Source organism: Alligator sinensis, unplaced genomic scaffold, assembly GCF_000455745.1.
Source record: "Alligator sinensis unplaced genomic scaffold, ASM45574v1 scaffold227_1, whole genome shotgun sequence".
NCBI classification, from domain to species: Eukaryota; Metazoa; Chordata; order Crocodylia; family Alligatoridae; genus Alligator; species Alligator sinensis.
The window spans coordinates 2,469,412-2,488,818 of NW_005841966.1; the positions used below are offsets into that span (position 1 = coordinate 2,469,412).

The 19,407-nt window shown below is 43.4% G+C and overlaps 1 protein-coding gene across 2 annotated transcripts in view; it reads right to left on the reverse strand.

The window, feature by feature from the left end:
• Window positions 1-19,407, reverse strand: part of MARCH3 (membrane associated ring-CH-type finger 3) — a 114,874-nt gene extending 95,467 nt beyond the window's left edge. For both annotated transcript variants that reach the window (XM_006020723.3, XM_014518553.2), the window contains exon 1: window positions 19,369-19,407. The gene's annotated coding sequence lies outside the window, so the exon portion shown is untranslated. The remainder of the gene's footprint in view (window positions 1-19,368) is intronic.

Sequence of the window (19,407 nt, forward strand, 5' to 3'; positions counted from 1 at the left end):
TTAGATAGGCATCTAGCTGGGGTCATCTGAACCCACCCCTCTTTCCTGCCTATGCAAGGGGTCAGACTAGATGATCTATTGAGGTCCCTTCCGACCCTAACATCTATGAATCTATGCGCTCCTGGATAATTTTCTCAAAGAGCTTCCCCAGGACCAAGGTAGGACTAATGGGCCTATAGTTTCCTTGGTCCTCTTTCCTTCCTTTTTTGAAAATGGGGACCACATTGGCTTAGCCAATGGTTTAGCTTCAGCATAATTGAACTTTTAAGGATATAAATAGTTTTTGGTACCCAAACTCTCTCATGTTCCTCATTTTGCTTATTTGATAGTATATCATCTCACTTATGAAAAATCCTATAGCATGTGATAGCAAAAAATTCTCTTGGTGGAAAGTAAAGTCTGTTCATTCAGTTGTTTAGATTTTATAGTAATCTCCATAGAAATCTATTAGTTTAATCTCCATTAAATTCTACAGGACTCTTCTCTAAGTGCTGTTAACATAAATCTAATAACAAAGTATGTATACAAAAGAAGATCATACCTCCATTTATCTTTGTTTAGATAGCAAAATTAAAAGTTGCAAGCAGTGGCTACAACACATTACAAGCCTGTTTTTCAGAGTAATCCTGCACTACCATTTAGGTTTACAGTTGCAATGCCTCCACAAAAGTGGGCTTTCTGGTCTCAGTGTCACCAACTACTGAGAGAACAGGTAGCAAAAACAGAGCCAGAAGCATAAAGAAAGTAAACAGTTACTAGTTACTGAAAATCAAAATGAGGAGCTCCAAAACTACCTCTATTTAATCATCAAGATAAGACGCTGATGCTGATAATATTTCACTGTTGGCTCTTTAATACAGAAATAGTGGAAGAACTGTTTTAGGAATCTTCTTCTGCAGTTCTAAATGCATGGCTGAATGACAATTACCTTTCTGAAGACTTGTAAAAAAGAGTGATTACTTTCCTTCCAAACCGTACTAAAATGTTGAGTTTTCTTGCTAGCTTTGATCTGAAAACCTTAAATGAGTCAAGAAAGGACTACTTCATTTTGAATGAATAACAACACTGTACTCATGTCACTGCCGCTACTGGTGAATAAGTAAATCCCCAATACCCCACTCTCCCCAAATCTTCAAAACAGATGGGAGCAGTCTGCAGTATACCTATTTAAATGAATTTCAAAAACATGATGGCCACTCCAGCTCTAAAGCAGCTGCTTTTGTGAATCATAAAAGAGCTTTCAAAGCACAGTATTCACACACAGAAAAACACATGCCCAGCTTTAGCTTTACCAGAGGAGCCTCACTCATATTACTTGAGAAGTATTTCAGCTATGTGTGTGCAACCATTATGGATTCTTTCTAATTGCAACTGCTTCTCCTATATATTTTCTATAAACTCGGTCTGTTTCCCACCCACACAGCCAAAGGAGTAAAAGTGCTTTTCTGTTGAACCTTACAGGGCCATCCTAACTACTGTACATGAAAACATCCATTCACATGCATGCACACAGTGTCCAAGCTGAAGCCATCTTTACCCAGACAAGTGCTCACCAGTGCTCTGAGGTCTCTCTCGTCTAATGTTACTCAATACAAACCTGCATTTTAAATCAGTTTATACTATACATGAAGTCTCACAAGGAAATGTGTACAAAGAAAATGGGCCGTATTCTGCCAGCCTTTTATTGTCTCTGGTGTGACATCTGGAAATAAAATCATCATAGATTTGAAGTCTCCCAAATGGGACCACTGGATGTGGATGTCTGATTTTAACATTGGATTTAACATTGCCTGTTGTGTAGGAGTTCAGGACTTGGTCCTGTTCATACTGATTCCATTCTTGGTTAAGATGTTGTTTCATAATGCAATCTTGTCAAGTGTTCACTGATAAGTACATGAAAGACTGTCAGTAGTTTGTACAATCGTTTTTGGCCACACACCCAGGAACATGAGTCGGAACAAAAAAGCTCAATTTGTCAGCATTTGGAAAAATATATTTGCTCTTGTTACCCATTCAAACTAGTTTTAGTCTGCAGTTGCCACAGAATAATTGAGTATGAAATCAGTTTATGCTTCTAAAAGAAAACTGTTTCCAGAAAAATAATTTGCAATTAGAATGACCTTTCTGCTCAGAAAACAATTTTAATTTGTTAAAATGGAGTTACTCTTGCAATTAATACAGCTTTCAGCACTGCTGCTAAATTCAACTATTCAGTCCAAAATAAGATATTAAAAGAAAACAGAGGAGCATTACAAATGAGCTGTAAGATTAGAATTATAGGTATTTATTCATATCACTACATGACAGTAATCAAAAGAAGATTTGCCTGCAAAACTGTATTTATGAAAACAAGGATCAGGATGCAAGGATCAGTAAACTTTAAAATGTTCTCTCTCTCTCTCTAATGTGTATTTCATTGCAACTTATTTCATGTATGCTTGTTTTCTTTGTCATTCCTAGATGATTATAAAATACTTGGGCATAATTAGGGATACATTTTGTAAATAGCCTCTTCATCCTGTCCACTTGCTTCAGGGATGTCACAATTCAGTGTCAGACAATATTTTTCACCTCCACCAAAAAGTCTCATGTTGTTAATGCTGGTGTGTAGAGTAAGTGACATCAAACTGACGAACTACTAGAAGAGAAAGCTGAGGTTCAGGAGACAAGCATGCTGGTAGGCAGCAATTACCAGAAAGGAAATAAATCGGATGCATAGAAATTGAATGGGATTTTGTTACAACTCTGTATACTAAATAACTTTCATATAATTGTGGCTGTGTTTTAAGTTTGCAAGCAATTTACCAAAAATTGTCTGTCAGCAGCAAATCTACGATACCCCACACACACAAAATAATTAAAAGAACAACCATCAGGGTAGGCTCAGAATAGTGCTAAGTTATGTTTTGTCCAGACTTGTGATGCAAGGGCTTGGACTTGCAACAAACTGATCATTTCAGAAAAGGAAAGTTTTCCACAGGATTTTATGGCCACCATCTGGACATGACACCTGTGAATCTCACTCCACATATATCAGAGTCCATACATCTGCTTTTCTGGTTTGCAGTCAGGACCATCTCTTGCTTGCATGGTATCAAACTGGGAAGAGCTAGGCCAACAGAGGCTAACCTAGTGCAATGGGGAGGCCAAGATTTTTGGCAGGCACATCACACCAAAGGTATCCATACGTCATCCTCCCCAAGTGCCACTCTGATCCCCTTACCCTATCCAATCTACTGCTCTGCTTTCTTCCCTATCTGCTGCTGTGCTGCCTGTCCCTTCCCCTGATCTCCTGCATGCCACACAGAGGCTATCCATGCCAGTTGTGACACATGCCACAGGTTGTCTACCCCTGACCTAGAATATCTAGTCAGGTTTCAATTGTACAGGAAATACCAGTTGCTTTACCCATTATGGACTACAAGTAATTGTGACTTTATTAGCTACTGCCTTTGCACAGGACAGCACAAACTTAAAAGGAAGCTTCCTTTCTGTCAATATGCTCCTAAAAGATTCCAGACCCTATCACAGCTAAGGTGAGAGGTAAAGGCACTAGCTTGGGGGAGACAACTGCAGTTTTCTACTCTGCCACAGATTTCCTGTGTGGCTGGGCACTTAAGGCACTTGCACATGTGATGGTTGTCACAATATACACATGACAATGTAATTTATGTGGCTTAATGCATCACATGACATATGCACCAGTTTGGGAGGTTTTTGATGAGTCTGCATCGTTGCAAACGAAACTACATCTGGATGTAGTTTAGTTTGCAACAATGCATTGCAGCTGCCCGCTCGCATCCCCTGCCCGTCCCCCCTGGCAGCAGGAGAGGCAGGCTGCTCTGCAGAAAAAAAGGATTGGGACCCTTGCCACTTCTGCCTTCAGTAGGCACCTGCTGTAGGCAGAAGCGGTGATGGGTCCAATCCATTTTTTTTTCCTGCCAGAGCCTGCGTGCCTCTCTCACAGCTGGAGGGCGAGCTGCCAGTGGACCAAATGACCCCTGAGCTACAGGGGGCCCTGGGCCTTCCCTCCGCAGTGGTGGCAGCCCCTGGGGTCAGCCGAGCAGTATGCTAGTGGGCTGGGTGCTGCCCTAGCTCAGAGGCAGCACCCGGCTGGATCCAGCTGTTCCCCAAGCCCACCCACTGGAAGCCCACTGGGTGCTGCTCCCCAGGAAAACTCAGGGAACAGTTGGATTGGGCTGGGCGCTGCCTTTGAGCTGGGGCAGCACCCAGCCTACTAGCAGCCTACCTGGGCAGCCCTTGGGGGGCACCACCACCAAGGGAAAGGACTGAGGCTTCCCGCAGCTCAGCGGCCACTCAGCCTGCCGGCAGGGCTCCCCCCCCAGCCTGCCCCCCGGCGCCCCGCCGGCCACCCAGCCTGCCGGCAGGTCGCCCCCAGCAGCTTGCCTCCTGGCTGTGGGCAAGCTTCAGCGCCGCCAAAAACAAAAACAAAAGAGATCAGGCCCTTCACTATAATCTGATGCAAGAAAAATTGAAATGGTGGGTTTCAGTTAAAAGCCCACCATTTCAATTTAGGAGGCATAGATTAAAACCCCGAGAACTAAACCTCTGTCATGTGTACAAGCACCCGTAGCCACTGTCAACATGCCATATCTCGTAGTGTCATGTACAATCATGTCCTGCTGTTCTGGGCATGCTACTTCCCAACCAGAAGCAGCATCACCACATTCATGCAGCACAGCAGCTGGGCTAATTAGCCATGCTGCTTCCATTTCAGGGGGTAGCATGTGTGTGGAGTGGCTCTCTGTGTTTCAGTTAAGCACCACCTGTGCTATAGCTGTGCCCTTTGTCTCATTGTGCTTCTATTCCCCATGTGTGAAATTGGAGCAATGGTGATTTTCTACCTTGTAAGGATGGTGGGAGGATAAAAGCTCTGTGGTAATAGGAACCTGAGAACCTATGTTCTCAAACAACCACTCTACTCCTGGTCCCCCATTTCCCCAACTTCAAGGCAGCATGGATTGACCTTCTGGCTATCAGAAAAGGGGCATGACCCAAAAGCAAAGATGAATGTTTTTTGCTCTGTGCAGACAAGGTTCTTTGGGTAAATGTGATATCTTTGATTAGACCAACTAAATAGTTGGAAAAAATTGTTCTTTGCAAGCTTTGGGCACAAACACCCTTCTTCAGACATAGGGAAAGTCTGCTGGTGTTTTGTGTGCTCTTCTGGGTGGAACAGAAGCCAATATACAAAATGCAGGTCTGTGAAAACGCAAATGCATGGCAGTAAACATCAGAGGTGATGGGAAACAATAGGTGTGAGACAGTTGGGTGGGCAGGGGAAGGAGGGAAATGTTGACCTGGCAATAGAAAGTAGCTGGTAAAATGTAGAGAGGTTACCTGGGTTTATTGGCTGGCAGGCAGATTATAATGTGCCATAAATTCAATGTCTTTAATTTATAATTTTTTTGTATTCAGTAGATTTATGAAGTGAAGTTCATAGGTTCATCTACAAAAGGCGTTTTGTAAATTCCCTTTGGGGATTAAAACAGAGATTGGAGAGAGAGTGGTTGTTTTATAAGAAGCGTGCACTCACAGGTGTGCGGGCCGCCTCCCGATCCCGTCCATGTCGCCACGTGCGAGCCAGAAGCGATATGCGGACCCGTCTTTGCGCACGCGGGCTGTGGCCAGCAGCCCGGGCACGCGGGGTCAGAGGAAACCGTGCGGCGGCAAGGCACGCACGGGCTAGAATTAGTCACAGACGCGTAGTGGTTGATTCAAAGATTATTTACTTACACCCAAGATGGTCGCGGTGTAGGCTGGACAGTTTCCAGGTTCAGCTCCGCTTAAATCCTCGTTGGAGGACTACGACAAACTCGGTTCTTGGGCCCCGGAGTTGTTAAGGCTCTGTGGGTTCGGATCTCGAGTACATAGGATAGGGATACATCTAGGATTGCGCTCGGCGACGGGGAGAGGCCAGAGGCTGTTTAGACCTCTGTTGCCTTCTTAAGAAATGCGTTGGGTTCATAAGGATCCGCAGCGCTTAGAGATCTTCACGCTCTCCCTCTCGGACTCCAATTGCTTTCTCTCCAACTTGGGCGGAAACCACCCAAGCTCTTTATACGGCTAGCAAGCCAATTGCTAGCCGCCACGTGTGCATAATTTAACACAAGCCAATAATGGCGCTCGAATTAAAATACAAATGGCGGGAACTCCTTTGCACCGTGTATTTCCGAGATGCAAAAGAAATGCACCATGCAAAGAAAACTACAAACTGGCGGGAAAATACTCCGTTGCACCGGAGTTCTCCTCTGCAGCAGAAAACTCCACCGTGCAAAGAAGCTGCAATTTAACGGGAACATAATTCAGCAGTGCCGAAGCACACACAAAACAAAAACTCACGACTTTGGGTTGTGACAACATGTAATTGGGTATTCTGGTCTCCGATAGATTTTTGGTGTGCACTCGTTCTGGTACACGGTTGTTGTTTGGTTTCTCCTCGGTATTTTCCATCAGGGCATTTAGTGCACTGGATGAGAGGTATAGATGTAAGATCCAGGATTGGTGATAGTTTTGTTGTAGGTTGGGGGTGTAGTTATTGTGGGAGATATAGTTATTGTGGGAATGGTGGAGCTGTGTTAGCAGGTTTCACATTTCTTGAACCAGCATGTCTGGATCTATTCAGTGTGCTTTGGGCCATTGGAAGTTGGGGGTTTTTTTGGGTTTTTTTTTGTTTTGTTTTTTTTAATCTGTACAAGGTTTGTCCCATGGTCAAAAACAACTGGCTTTGGACATAACTGTCCAACTTTGTGTGGGAGAGATCCAACTTCCGATGGGACAAATGAACATCTATTTGACTTAGTCTGGGTTTGCTCACTCCGCCTCTAGATATGCTGGCAGAGACTAGCCTGTAATGTGAGATGAACATGGGAAAAAGAACTTCCCTAAGAGAGTGCCAGCTGGCTCAGTTTGCATCTAAGCAACACAGTAGGATATGGACACATCGCCCAATTGCCCACTGAATACTGGATTCATTTAAATTTGTTAGCAGTCTTGAATACAGTTAATTAGGAGGCTTGGTTTTAATTTGTTTAAGCACACTGGCTTTGAGGTAGGAAGGGAGGACTTTGTTAGAGCAGCCCAGTGAGTATTCCTGAGCAGGGGGTGATGTCTGATTGCTCATTTGCCTCAAGGGATTGAGAGAGAAATCCATAGAACAGAGCTGAGATTAGCAGAAGGGGTGGTGTGCAAATTCCCACAAAGTTTCAAATTGACCCTACAAATGAGTAAATGAAAATCTGGTAAGCAGTGATAGGAAAGGATGCTCCCAATCTGCTCCTCTTGCATAAGCATCCTTCACAAGTGCTTATCTCTCTTTGCCAGCTAATCTCACTTACTCCTTCATGCCTTTTTTCATGCAGCTATTTCAGGGTGGGTCTTCTATCAGAAGACCAAGGCCCACCTTTGTCAAGAAATCCACAGATTTAGAGTGGCCAGGCTAACAGGAAGATGTGGATAGCTGACACTTCACACATTTTTTGCTACTACACAGAATGATGCCCTTCTTTCCTCCCCAATCTTCATGGGCTATTTCTCCTTCCAGAGTAAAGTCTCCTTACAACACGGACTCCTTCATCAGATAATTTTTATAATGCCTAGTACTATGGGCCCCAATCCTAACTGTAACTTCCTTATACTATTATTTATATAAATATAACAAAGACTAAAAAGCACACTTCTAAAAGAGTAGGGATTCATTTAAAAAGGATGGAAGTACAAAGATATCAAATAGGAGTAGAGACATAGGATGCCTACAGATATTTAGGGCCCCACTAACTCATGGTGCTTTACATAAAGCATCATGAGTTAGAGCCCCTGCCCCTCCTCCCCCAACCCAACAGGTGTTCACCTCCGAGAAAGCTACTGAACCACCCCTCTCCTCAGCCTCACCCCCAACAGCTCTGGGGCTGTCAGCAGGGGAGGAAAGGGGAAGGGGAGGGAGCATCCAGCATGGAGCTGCCAGCTGCTTTGCTTTGTCAGAGCTAGAACTAGAGGACGAATGAGGTGGGGCAGAGCCCGCTCACCTCTCAGGCCCATCCCAGCTCCCCGCAATACCCCAGCCAGGGTAGCTGGAGAGGTGGCAGGCAAGGCTAGGGGGCTCTGTTCCACTCTGCCAAAGCCCCCCATCCTCTCCAGCTCTGGCCAAAGTAGCCTGCATCTCTGTGCTGGCTGCATCCTCCCCTGCCCTCCCCCACAAAGGGGGAAAAATTAACCCTGGAGGGAACACAAGTTCCTTAATCTATTACCAAATCTGACCATGGTTATTTTTTTTTGTGTAATTGGTTATTTTAAAAGTGCTCTTCAGCCGTATACGTGTGTTATGTCACGGCTGTAGAGCACTTTCAGGGTGTGAATCATGCAAAAAATGTAACTTGTGTAAGCACCTATAAAGACACAAGTTTTGTACAAAAATCCCCATTTTCAGTTGGAATTGTACTGCAGATAATGAGCTATTATCAGCACATACGAACCAACCAAAAATGGGGCTACTGTACAAACTTGAGCAATAAACAGTCCCTGACCAGAAAAGTATGCAATCTAAACAAAGACAGGCATGGGATGATGGTATGAATGATGTGATGGTAACAAACATGCTAGTTTGACCATTTAGAAATGGGAGTACTTAGGAAGGAATCAGCTAAATAGAAGGAAGAGCAAAAGGCATGAGGAGGCAGGGGCAGAGCAGAAGAGAGTAAGGGGAGCTGTTTGAGTGAAGTTGAGGTGAAGGGACAGAAGGCATGTCTATATTGCAATCCAAACATGAGACTGCAGTTCACACATTAAATTAGGGTTTAAAGGATCATTTTGTTTTAATTAAATACTGTTGTGGTTGTTACTGTTTGGACTCCATCTGGAATTGCTATTCTTCAGAATTTGGTGTAGGAACTAATGAGACCTTGTCAAATAATTTTGAACAAAACGTTTTCCTGGGGCTTTGTCAAAATTGAAAGTTTTCCACAGGATGAGATCCATGTTGGCAGAACTTTCTCTGAGGAAAAATCTAAATAAAATATTTTGTTTGAAAATGATTTGCGGACCATTTTGTGATCATTGTGCAAAAATTAGGGATGGATTCACAAATTCTATGGATGACAAGAAGTTAGGAGGTACTGGCAATGCTGAGGAGCAGTGGATTATCATATAGGAAGAATTTGATTATCTTGTGGACTGGAGTAATTGGAGTAGTATGAAACTGAATAGCAGAGTCGGGCAGGTAAAGACTAATACCAGGAATTTTTGCTATAAAACGGGCCCTCATAGCTTGAAGCTGGTGAAGAAAGAGTGGGACCTCATTTTATCGATTAATCATAGGATGATGATGAGCTGCCAGTGTGATGTGACTGTGTAAAAGGCTAATGTGACTCTAGGATGTATTGTAGGTGAGACATTTTCAATAGAGATATGGAAATAATACTATTATACAAGTGAATTAGTAAGATCCTATGTAGAATTTTGTGTATATTTCTGGTCATATTTATCCAATAACGATTCATTTAAACTGGAATAGGTGGAGAGAGAGGCTACTTACTAGCATAATTACTGGAATGTAAAACTTATATTATGAGAGGATATTAAGTCAGATTGCCTACTGGGTTAAGTAATTGTCATGATATTTTCTGTATTAGGTTTGCTTCTCTTTCTCAAATTCTTAGCATGCTTACAAAATGTGTTGCACGGTATCATACTTTCTTACATAACACCCCTCCACCCCCTAAACTCATTCCAAATACATCAGAGTCCATACATCTGCTTTTCTTGTTTGCAGTCAGGACCACCTCTTGCTTGCATGGTATCAAACTAGGAAGAGCTGAGCCAACAAACACTCACCTAGTACAGTGGAAAGGCCAAGTTTTTTGGCAGCTATGCAACACCAAAGGTATCCCCTACACCCTCCTTCCTAAGTGCCACTCTGATTCCCTTTTCCTACCCAATCTACTGCTCTGCTTTCTACTTCTTGCACTATCTGTCATACCTTATTTTGGGGGAAGGCAGAATGAAGAAAAATGGACTTTTTTCAGAGTTACAGCTGCATAGAGCAGGGACAGAGCCTAATCTTCAGCTCCTTCAACCTCCCTTTCCTGTTCAGACTGAAACTGTAGCTGCTGTTGAAGACTGGTCTCCACAGGTAGATCTTTGAATTTGGAGAGATCTAAAAACCATCTGTAGGGCTGTGGAATAAGAGAAGAGAGCCCAGGAGTACCTGATGGACAGCAAAACTGTTGGAAGAAAAGAGAATGTAGAGGCCATTAACACATACAGAGTGAAGAGCAGTGAGCTATTAAGCCAGCTCACTCATTCAGCTGCCTGAATAGGCTACTACTGGTGCTGCAAGGCAGTTGGTATTAACTTTTGGGTGTAGCAGGAATCAAAGTGGGGTGCTTCTTTCTGGGCAGAAAATCAACTTCCCTACCTAAGATATACAACCCAATTTTGGAAGTCTAATTTTTGGGGGAAGCTGCATGCAAATACAGCTTCAATTCTTTGCTTCTGGGCTTCTGCAAGTTGCCTGTGGAGACCAAGACTAAGCCTTTTCCCCTAACCCTTGAATTTGCTTCTGGGTTGTTTTCTGGGTGGGGTTTTTGTGGGGGGGGGAGGGGGAAGGGAGAGAGGTATTGTTTATTTTTTGACTTTGCCTTCGAAAGCACTACCATGGATAGAAGTGGAAGACTGGTTGTGTTGAGCTGGTGATCACAACTCTGAGAACTTCAGGTGCCTCATTGGTGTACCTTGCTCATGTGCTCAGGGTTAAATCAATCATCAGATTTAGGATCAGGAAAGAATTTTCCCTCAAATCGGACTAGGAAGGGTCATCAAGGGTTTCTGCAGTCTTTCCTAGGTGAAATAAGTTCAGATGACCACTTCTCTGCTAGTGAAGTGGCCATGGCATTGGTGATAGTTTTGTCTCTCTTTCTGTGTTACATGGAAGGATTTTATCTTATTGGCTGTGGTGTACAGGAGGAGTTAGAATGCATGTTTGCTTTGTGGCCACCTAAGTTTCTATTACAACTTTATAGGAGTTGTAATTCTGAATCCCTCAGTCATATGGTCATTCCATGATGAACTGTGACGGTTCCACAACGGGGAGACACTGGTGTATTATGGGAAATGTAGCTCAGCCTGGGAGGCTGGGCTATGGGAGACAATGAAGATGTAAGAGAACTGGAACCAAAGTTTGCGTGAAGTACAGTGGTGGCTCAGGCAGAAGTAGTAATTAAAGTCAACCCAAAATAAAGTTTTGTTTCTGGTAAACAAATGGGGAAAAAACTAAGATCAAAACAAAATATTTTGTTTTGCCACTTCTAAGGTGAAAATTTTCTCTTTTTCCAACTTTTTTTTCCCCCCCCACCAAAAGTTAGATGCTTAGATGCAAACATATCAGAATGTCTTGCAGGGTGGAAATCCTCAGTTCTGGTCATCTCTAGAATTAACACCTGAGAACTGAGGGCCAGGGTAGAGGACGGGGTGGGGAAACTCAAGCTTTGGACAAAGACAACTTAAAATAATAATAATAAAACCTTAGGACATTTATACACACTTTTTTTCCCAGCAACACACCAGAGATCCCCTGCTTCAGGGCAGGGTCGAGTCTACTGCGCCATGTGCAGTTGTGTAAGTGGCAAAATGTGTGGAAAGTGGTGGTGATGCTGTTTTGAACTAAAGCACGTCCAAAGTGTTTTAATTCAAAAGCACACCGCTACCATTTGCTCAGCGCTGACACCATTTCGCCACTTATACAACTGTATGAATCGCAGTTCCAGGAGCTTTTCGAAGTGCCCACCACTGAGATGCGTGCCTGTGTGAAATGCCCTTGGATTGCTATCAGCCTGTTTTTTCATGCCCCCCCACAATTATTGCACTGAATGCTGATCTTGCTTGCATACAAAGTCTTTTGGCCTGATGCAATTCAATGCAACTACTAACATACTTAAAATTAGGCACGTACTTAATAATTTTGCTGGCATGAAGGCTAAATCTTTGATCTTACAGTAGAAAGTATGAATAGAGAGGTCACTGTTTGTAATTAAGTCAGTCATAAATAGGCAACATGAAACATGACTAATAATTAACCCTGGGGGGGGGGTTTGCATCTTGGATAAACTTATCAGATAGTGGGGAAAGACGTATTAGCTTTTTTTTTTTCTTCCACAGTTACTTTAATTTACATTTAAATACATTTAAGTTCAGTAGCTAAAGAGGGATCAAGGGTGTTCCATTTTCTAGGAAAAGTACAGGAGATGGGGAAATTCTATAACAAAATAAGAAAACTACAATAAAATGTGAACTGATATAGCGAGACCTACAGAAGACTATGGCAAGAATTTCCCCTATAAATTTTCAAAAGCAGGTTAGACAGATACTTGACTGGAGTGGTTCAGTCAGGAATGATCCTGACTTGAGCAGGGGACTAGAGTAAAGGACCTCATGTGGCCCCTTCCAGACCGACTTCCCTATAATCCTAACTGTTCTACTTCACCTTGGTAGTTGTAAATAATGTGAGGGTTTTTTGTGGCAAACCTTCTCACACAATCAAACCTGTACTTTAAAAATACAACTATCTTATTAAGTTCTCCATAGTGGGTCTTTGGGGCTAGTTTTGCTTGGACACAGCCATCTTTAAGAGTAATATACATCACTAGACTACTGCCAGTTTGATGGATATATGCAAACACTAGCAAGCTATCCAGTAAGGTTGGAGAAATGAATGTGGGGTGGCAAGGGCAGGTAAAAAATGCCTACCATTTTTCCATTATTTATATACTTTCTAATGCCAGATATGTCCTTGAGTGTGTTTATCGTATCTACTGCAGGGAGAAAGAAATAAGCTACATAAATTGGGAGCAGACTTCATCTTGGTCTTTCTTTTAGATAAAACATGGCTTTTGGTAGCAAAAACATTTTTGCAAAGTACTCATCACCCACAACTGATGTCAGACTTAAGTGAGCTCTGCCACAATGAGCTAACTGAAAGGAGTAGCTACTCAGTACCCAACAGCTTCCAGCAGGAACAGCACAACATCCCCTGAGCAAGAGTAAAATAAGCAATCGCTGACAGCCTTCAAAGTGAAAGCTCTGTGGATTCACAGTTAACTAATTTAAATAGTAACCTATGTTGGTGGCACCACTGTGTGTTAATGGTGCATGCGTTCTAATGATGTAAAGAAGGACCTGGCAGGACTAATTTTTTTCCCCTGATATCTGTATCTATATTTATATCTATATCAATATAGACAGATATATATAGATAGATATCCTATTTTTGTTTGATCTTTCTCTTCCTCTGTATTGTTTATTTTATTTGCTCCTGCTGCACTAGCTTCATTTGCTGCACTATCCCTCTGTTCTCACTTCCATCTTTAATCTATTTTCCCCACTGTTATCTCTTTCTCCCCTTTCCCTTCTTCCCTTAGTTTCTCCCTTCAGGTTTGGCTACACTAGGACTGTGTAGTGTACCAGAAGTCCAGGAAACAGCCTAACCATGGCAGTACGGAGGGTACAGTACTGCACATTTACCAGGGAGTTTTGTGCTACTGTGGTTGCATGGTTTCTGATATCCAAGGTAGGTCATTTTTAATCCATGTGGTGTATGCAGGAAGTGAGTAGAAGCACACACACTTATCTACAGCATGCTTTCTAGTGCCACTCAATACAGTATAGACCAGGGGCAGGAAAAGTTTGGCCTGCAGGTTGGCAGGCCATTTCCCAGCAGTCCCTGCATGCATGGCTGGGGCCAGTCTCCATGGGGATCTCAGCCACACCTGTGCTGTGATAGTGCAAGGCTGGGGTTGGGCACATGGCAGGGCAGGACAGGGAGCTGAGCTGCTGGGATCTTGCGATAGGTGCAGCTTGCTCCGGGGCCAGAGCACAGCCACAATCTGCAGCCTACACGCTCCAGGCAGGGGCACGCAGGCAATGGCTCAGGACTATGCTGTCACCACTGCAAGGAGCTGGGGCATAGTCCAGCTGCTGGCTGGATCTGCCACTTTGCCCACCCCGGTGCAGATATACCATTGCTCTCTCTGATTTTTCTGCTCCTGCAATTGGTCCAAATCAATTTTCCACATCTCTCTAGGCTTCTGTTTGAGACTATATCTCATTCCTTCTTTTTGCCACTTTTTTTTCCATCTCCTCCCAGCCCCATAATCTAGTGGCTCTTTCCTACTTGATCTAGTGTACACAGTCATATCCTGGGTATGTAGCATGACCCTCGTGATTCTGTCAACCTCTTTGTTAAACTGATGCTTTGCTGATCTTGATGTTCAATCATCCTACCTCAGGCAAAGGGACGGGTCTCAAATAGAATCCTAAAAGGCAGCATTCTTGATCAACCCAAGCAGCAAGGGGGAAGCAAACTTTAGAGCCAAGTTGATCCATCCATTTGGATCCATTGACAAAGTCTGCTCTGGGGTGGTCAAAAAGATCTCCGCATCTGACAACTGATTATGGTGGCATATAGCAAAAGTGTTTGTGGGGAAACCCTCAGAAGAACTTGAGCCAAACCACACAATGCTTTACAGGTTGCTATCAACACCTTTGTGTATACTTGAAAGCAAGTCACGGATACAAATAGGAAACCAGTATAATTTTTAGAGAAGTACTGTAATAGGTTTCCTGTGGTTAACACCACCAGCTATATTCGGTATCTTCTAAAGAATCTGAAAGGGTTGGTCCTTGTAACCTCCAGAGTGGATTACTGCAACGCATCCTACAAAAGCATAGATTTCTATAGCAAGGCACATATCAGAGGATAAGTAGTTGCAATCATCTTACCCAGAAAAGCATTTTTAGTCCAGAGAAAAGAAGAACAGACAAGAGATTCAAAATCCACTGCAGAGGATAAACAATAGCTGGGGCAGTGACAAGGTCTAAAACAGAACACATGAATAAACAGTAGCTGCTCACAGGAAGCAAAGGAAATCGAGAGTACCTCCAGTGAACAGTGGACTTATGGCTCTATAAAATTGGTACAAAACAATGTCAGAAGCAAACTCTCTCCAACTACACCAGCCATGGAAAGGATAGAGAACCCTCAGAATCTGACTTGTGTAACAATAAGCAGAATCCAGCAAAAAAAAAAAGGAATGGCATGAAAAGGCAGAAAGATGGATACCATCGTGGAGTTGTGGATTGGGACAAATTTTCTTCCCAATACCAATTCCTAGCTCAATTCAAGGAAGTACCTCTCTCTCAATAGCAGCACAAAGTTCCCATCCTTTCTGTAGGGGTAGTAGCAAAAGGCTCTTACCAGAATGCATACCCAAAGAAACAAGATTATCTAGAGATATTTTAATGGGAACTAAGTACACAACTGTATGATGCACCAAAATAGTTCTTACTCAATTACAGATATAAGGAATAGTGGATATTAATAGCTACTTATGACTCTACCCTGCTTAAGATTCTATGCACCCTTAAATTCCTAGCATATTTAGTGGCATGAGAGCTCTTCTTGAACAAAAGTTGTGGGCTTGATGCAGAAAGTACCTGGTAAAATTCTAAGGCCTCTGTTTACCAAAATGTCACACTAGGTGACAGTAAAGGACCCTCCCAGCCTTAAAAATCTGCAAATGTACATTTGAGGATGATAAAATCATAGAAAATTAGGGTTGGAAGGGACCTCGGGAGGTCATCTAGTCCAACCCCTGCTCAAAGCATGCTCTAGCCATCTTTGTTCCTCTCCGCTGAACACTCTCCAATTTGTCCACATCCTTTCTGGGGGGGAAGGGGGGGGCAAAAGTAGACACAATACTGCAGATGTGGCCTCACCAGTGCAGAATAGAGGCAAATAATTACTTCCCTGGATCTGCTGGCAATGTTCCTAGTAAATGTAGCCCAGTATGCCATTAGCTGCCTTTGCAACAAAGGCACGCTGCTGGCTCATTCCACTTATTGTCCAATGTAATCCCAGGTCCTGTTCTGAAGAGCTGTTGCTTAGCTGGTTGGTCCCCAACCTGTACCACGGTGCGTATATGGGGTTGTTCTGACTTAAGTGCAGAACCCTACATTTGTCCTTTATTTAACCTTGTGAATCTGGAGGGTAGGGCTATGATTTGGAGAGACCTGGACAAATTGGAGGATTGGACTAAAAAAAGTCCTTATTGAACGTCATGAGATTTCTTTTGGTCCAATCCTCCAATTTGTCCAGGTCTCTCTCAATCCTCCAGATTCACTAGGTTCAATAAGGACAAGTGCAGGGTCCTGCACTACTACTCGCTCCAGCTTGGTGTTATGTGCAAACTTGCTGAGGGTGCACTCCATCCTATCTTCCAGGCTGTTGATTAATTATGTCCATGTGGGAGTGAAGTAGCTATTGTCTATAATAAACCCTAACCTGTTCCATCATGTGAAAGTTTTAAAACTAATAACTTCCATCCATATTAATGTAAAATTAACTATAGAAACCATATGCATCACTAGAATAGCTGCACACAGATTATTTGGTTATACCTTACATGTAGTCATAGGCAAGTGATGCCCAATCTTCAACTCCACAGGGCTGTCATCCCATGGGTCCAGAAATTTTGTAGCAGGGGAGCAGTAGCTGCACAAACTGCCAAGGCTCTGGAAACATCTTTGGAAGCTGCGGCAATTCACACTGTTACCCCTCCTTGGCTGCCAAATTTCCAGACCCTTGGGGAGCCCCATGAGCCAGATGACATAGACCAGCATGCGGGGAGGTTCCATGGCTAGATCAGGTATGCGGGGTTGGGTCAGCATGCAGGGCTGCTCCATGGCCAGACTGGGCATGTGGGGTAGTTCTGTGGCTACATGGAGTGCACAGGGGTGCACCCCTGGACTAACCTCATGCGCTAACCCCACACTATCTGGCTCACGGGATCCAGTCCAGGATGAACCATGCTACCACTTTTCCTGCCTGCAAAGCCAGAAAGTTGATCACCACTGTCATAGTTTGGTTTTAAGGCTCTACAGTCTATTACACAAATTAGATAGAGAGCAATATTCCAAATGCCCAAAATAGCATCCAGGATGGGCTCACATCTGAAACTCTTTTCTGTATATCATGTATTCAGGCACTTGAGGATCTGATCTTTTGGACTGTGTGTACCTCCACTTGCAAACAGTGGGGATCAGTGCAAGTGAATGGATTCACCTATAAGGTTCTTTTGACAGAATCTGCATCAGCTGGTTTCTAATAAGGTTAGTATAGCAACTACTGACTTAAACTCCACTGCTACTACTGATTTCAATGGGCATAGGATGTGACTTAAATATCCTCATAACAGTAATTATAACTTCTTCATATATAAATAGTAAGATAGTGAATAGATGGAAAGCCTTTGCTTTATATGGCTTATTGATTTGGAAATGGCTAGATTTCTACATGTAGTTTCTCCTTACCAAACTGCTTTTTCTCCTGCTCTTAAATGTCTAGACCATCTTTGAAGGTAGGTAAAAGAGGTAAACAGCACAATTTTGCTGAGATTGAAGTTGAGCTGTTTTCCAAAATGTGCAGATAATGGTATTTGGCAGTTATAACCTTTTTACATCTTCAGAATGCTGAACAAATATTGGCTAAATCTCTTAAAAAGGGGAGAGGTCCTTCTAGGCTGAACCTCCAGGTGGGTTGGTTTTAATTTTATATAAAACCATAAAGACTTCGTTTTGCAGTGCTGAGAAAACCTCTTAAATCTAGTAGCTAGAATAATCTAGAGGCTGGAATAGTTACTTGAATAAACACTTACAGCTTTTTGGTTGCAACGTTTCTGGGAGCAGAGGTAAAATTATACTTCAATTTTTTTTCCATAATATATTGAAGTAAGAATCCATTAAAATAGGGCAAGAGTTTTCCCATCCCCAACTTAATTTTTATTTGGGTATCTATAAATCTCATATATGGTTTTCCAAGTCTGTCCAAAAAACTTGTAAGCAAAACAAAACAAATGAACCAGCACTTTCATAAAAGTGGCCTGTCCTCAAATACTTAATTCTCTATTAAGTAAGATCAAGACAGAAGTTAATACATATGCCTCCTTACGTTATGTCTTATTGTTTGTTTGTTCTTCCTAGTTGTTTGACTGGAGTATACATGTTATATTGTAACAGATGGGCTGAGTGGCTAGCTGCTGGGCTGTAAACTAGTAGTGTGGAGTCTGTACTGAGCGGTGTTGAACCAAGTGCTCGTAAAGTTCATGGGCACAGGCTCAGATACACACTCGCTCCCAGAGGGAGATGCAACATCTAATACAGATTGCTAGCCTGCCTCTCTCCTACCTACTGTCTAGACGAAGTTCAAGACTGAGTTTTCCACATACTCCTTACACATATCACAACCTCTTCCCTCTAATAACCCAGATTCTTATTTTATAATGCTCCTGGCAGTTTGTTTTGATCTCCATAATTGTTATAAACTGATGTCCATTCAAAGAAACCAATGCATATTAGTTCTAAAATAGAGCATGCACATGTATTTCATAACATAAATACTACCCACACGTACAAAAAATAAGAAATTGAACTGAATGGTATGACTATTATAGCCATATTTTCAGTATATAAAGAAGCCACCGTCTCGGCTCTCTCCGTCTTAGGGGAAAGCAGCTACATCAATAAGAGTTAGGGATGCTGCATGAGCCTTAACCTCCAGTGCTCTAGGTCTTGTCGGTCGGTATGGCGATGTCCAATGGTGCCACGTTAGAGGTGCATGGGCTTTTAAAAAAAAAAAACGTGAACAGATCACGATGCCTGCGTGGCAGGTGTCATACCTACGTGTGCACGTGCATGTGTGTGTGGTATTGCTACAGGGGCCACGTATGCCAATCATCTCTTTGGTTCACAACCTGAGGTCAATTCAAATAGTTCCCCTTGTCTTTTAATAAAACTAAAAATCAAAATCTATGCGTTAGGGAAGGTAATCAACTGGGCAAACAAGGAAGGGGACTCGTGGGTCCAGAATCCTTCCTGCCGCTGCCTTGGTGGCATGCAAAACCGGGCTCTCTATAGAATAAAGAATTTTTGTTTTAAAGCCCCTTGTTTCAAGTAGCGACAGGGAGAGAAGTTCAACTTTCATCCTCTGGTGGCGGACGGTGGTCGTGGCCGCTGTCCCAGGGCAGCATCTGAACCGCAGCTGAGCGGCTCCTAGGCAAAGGGGCGCAAGGAAACAAACTCCTGCCCCGCTGGGAGGCGGGGAGCAGGGGCAGTTTTCCTGCTCATCGCGCTCCTGGGGGAGGCGGGGGCTTGCAATGGCACGCTCAAGTTTTAGGGCAGGAGATGCATCTTCCAGGGGGAAGTTCAGCCTCGCCGGAGGGAGCCCCCCAGGCGGGCAGAGGGCCGTTTCCTGCCCTCCAGCCCCGGCGCAGGCGGAGCCCGGGCAGGAGAGGTGCAACTTACCCTCCTCGGGCAGCTCCTGGCGCCTTCAACTTCTCCCCC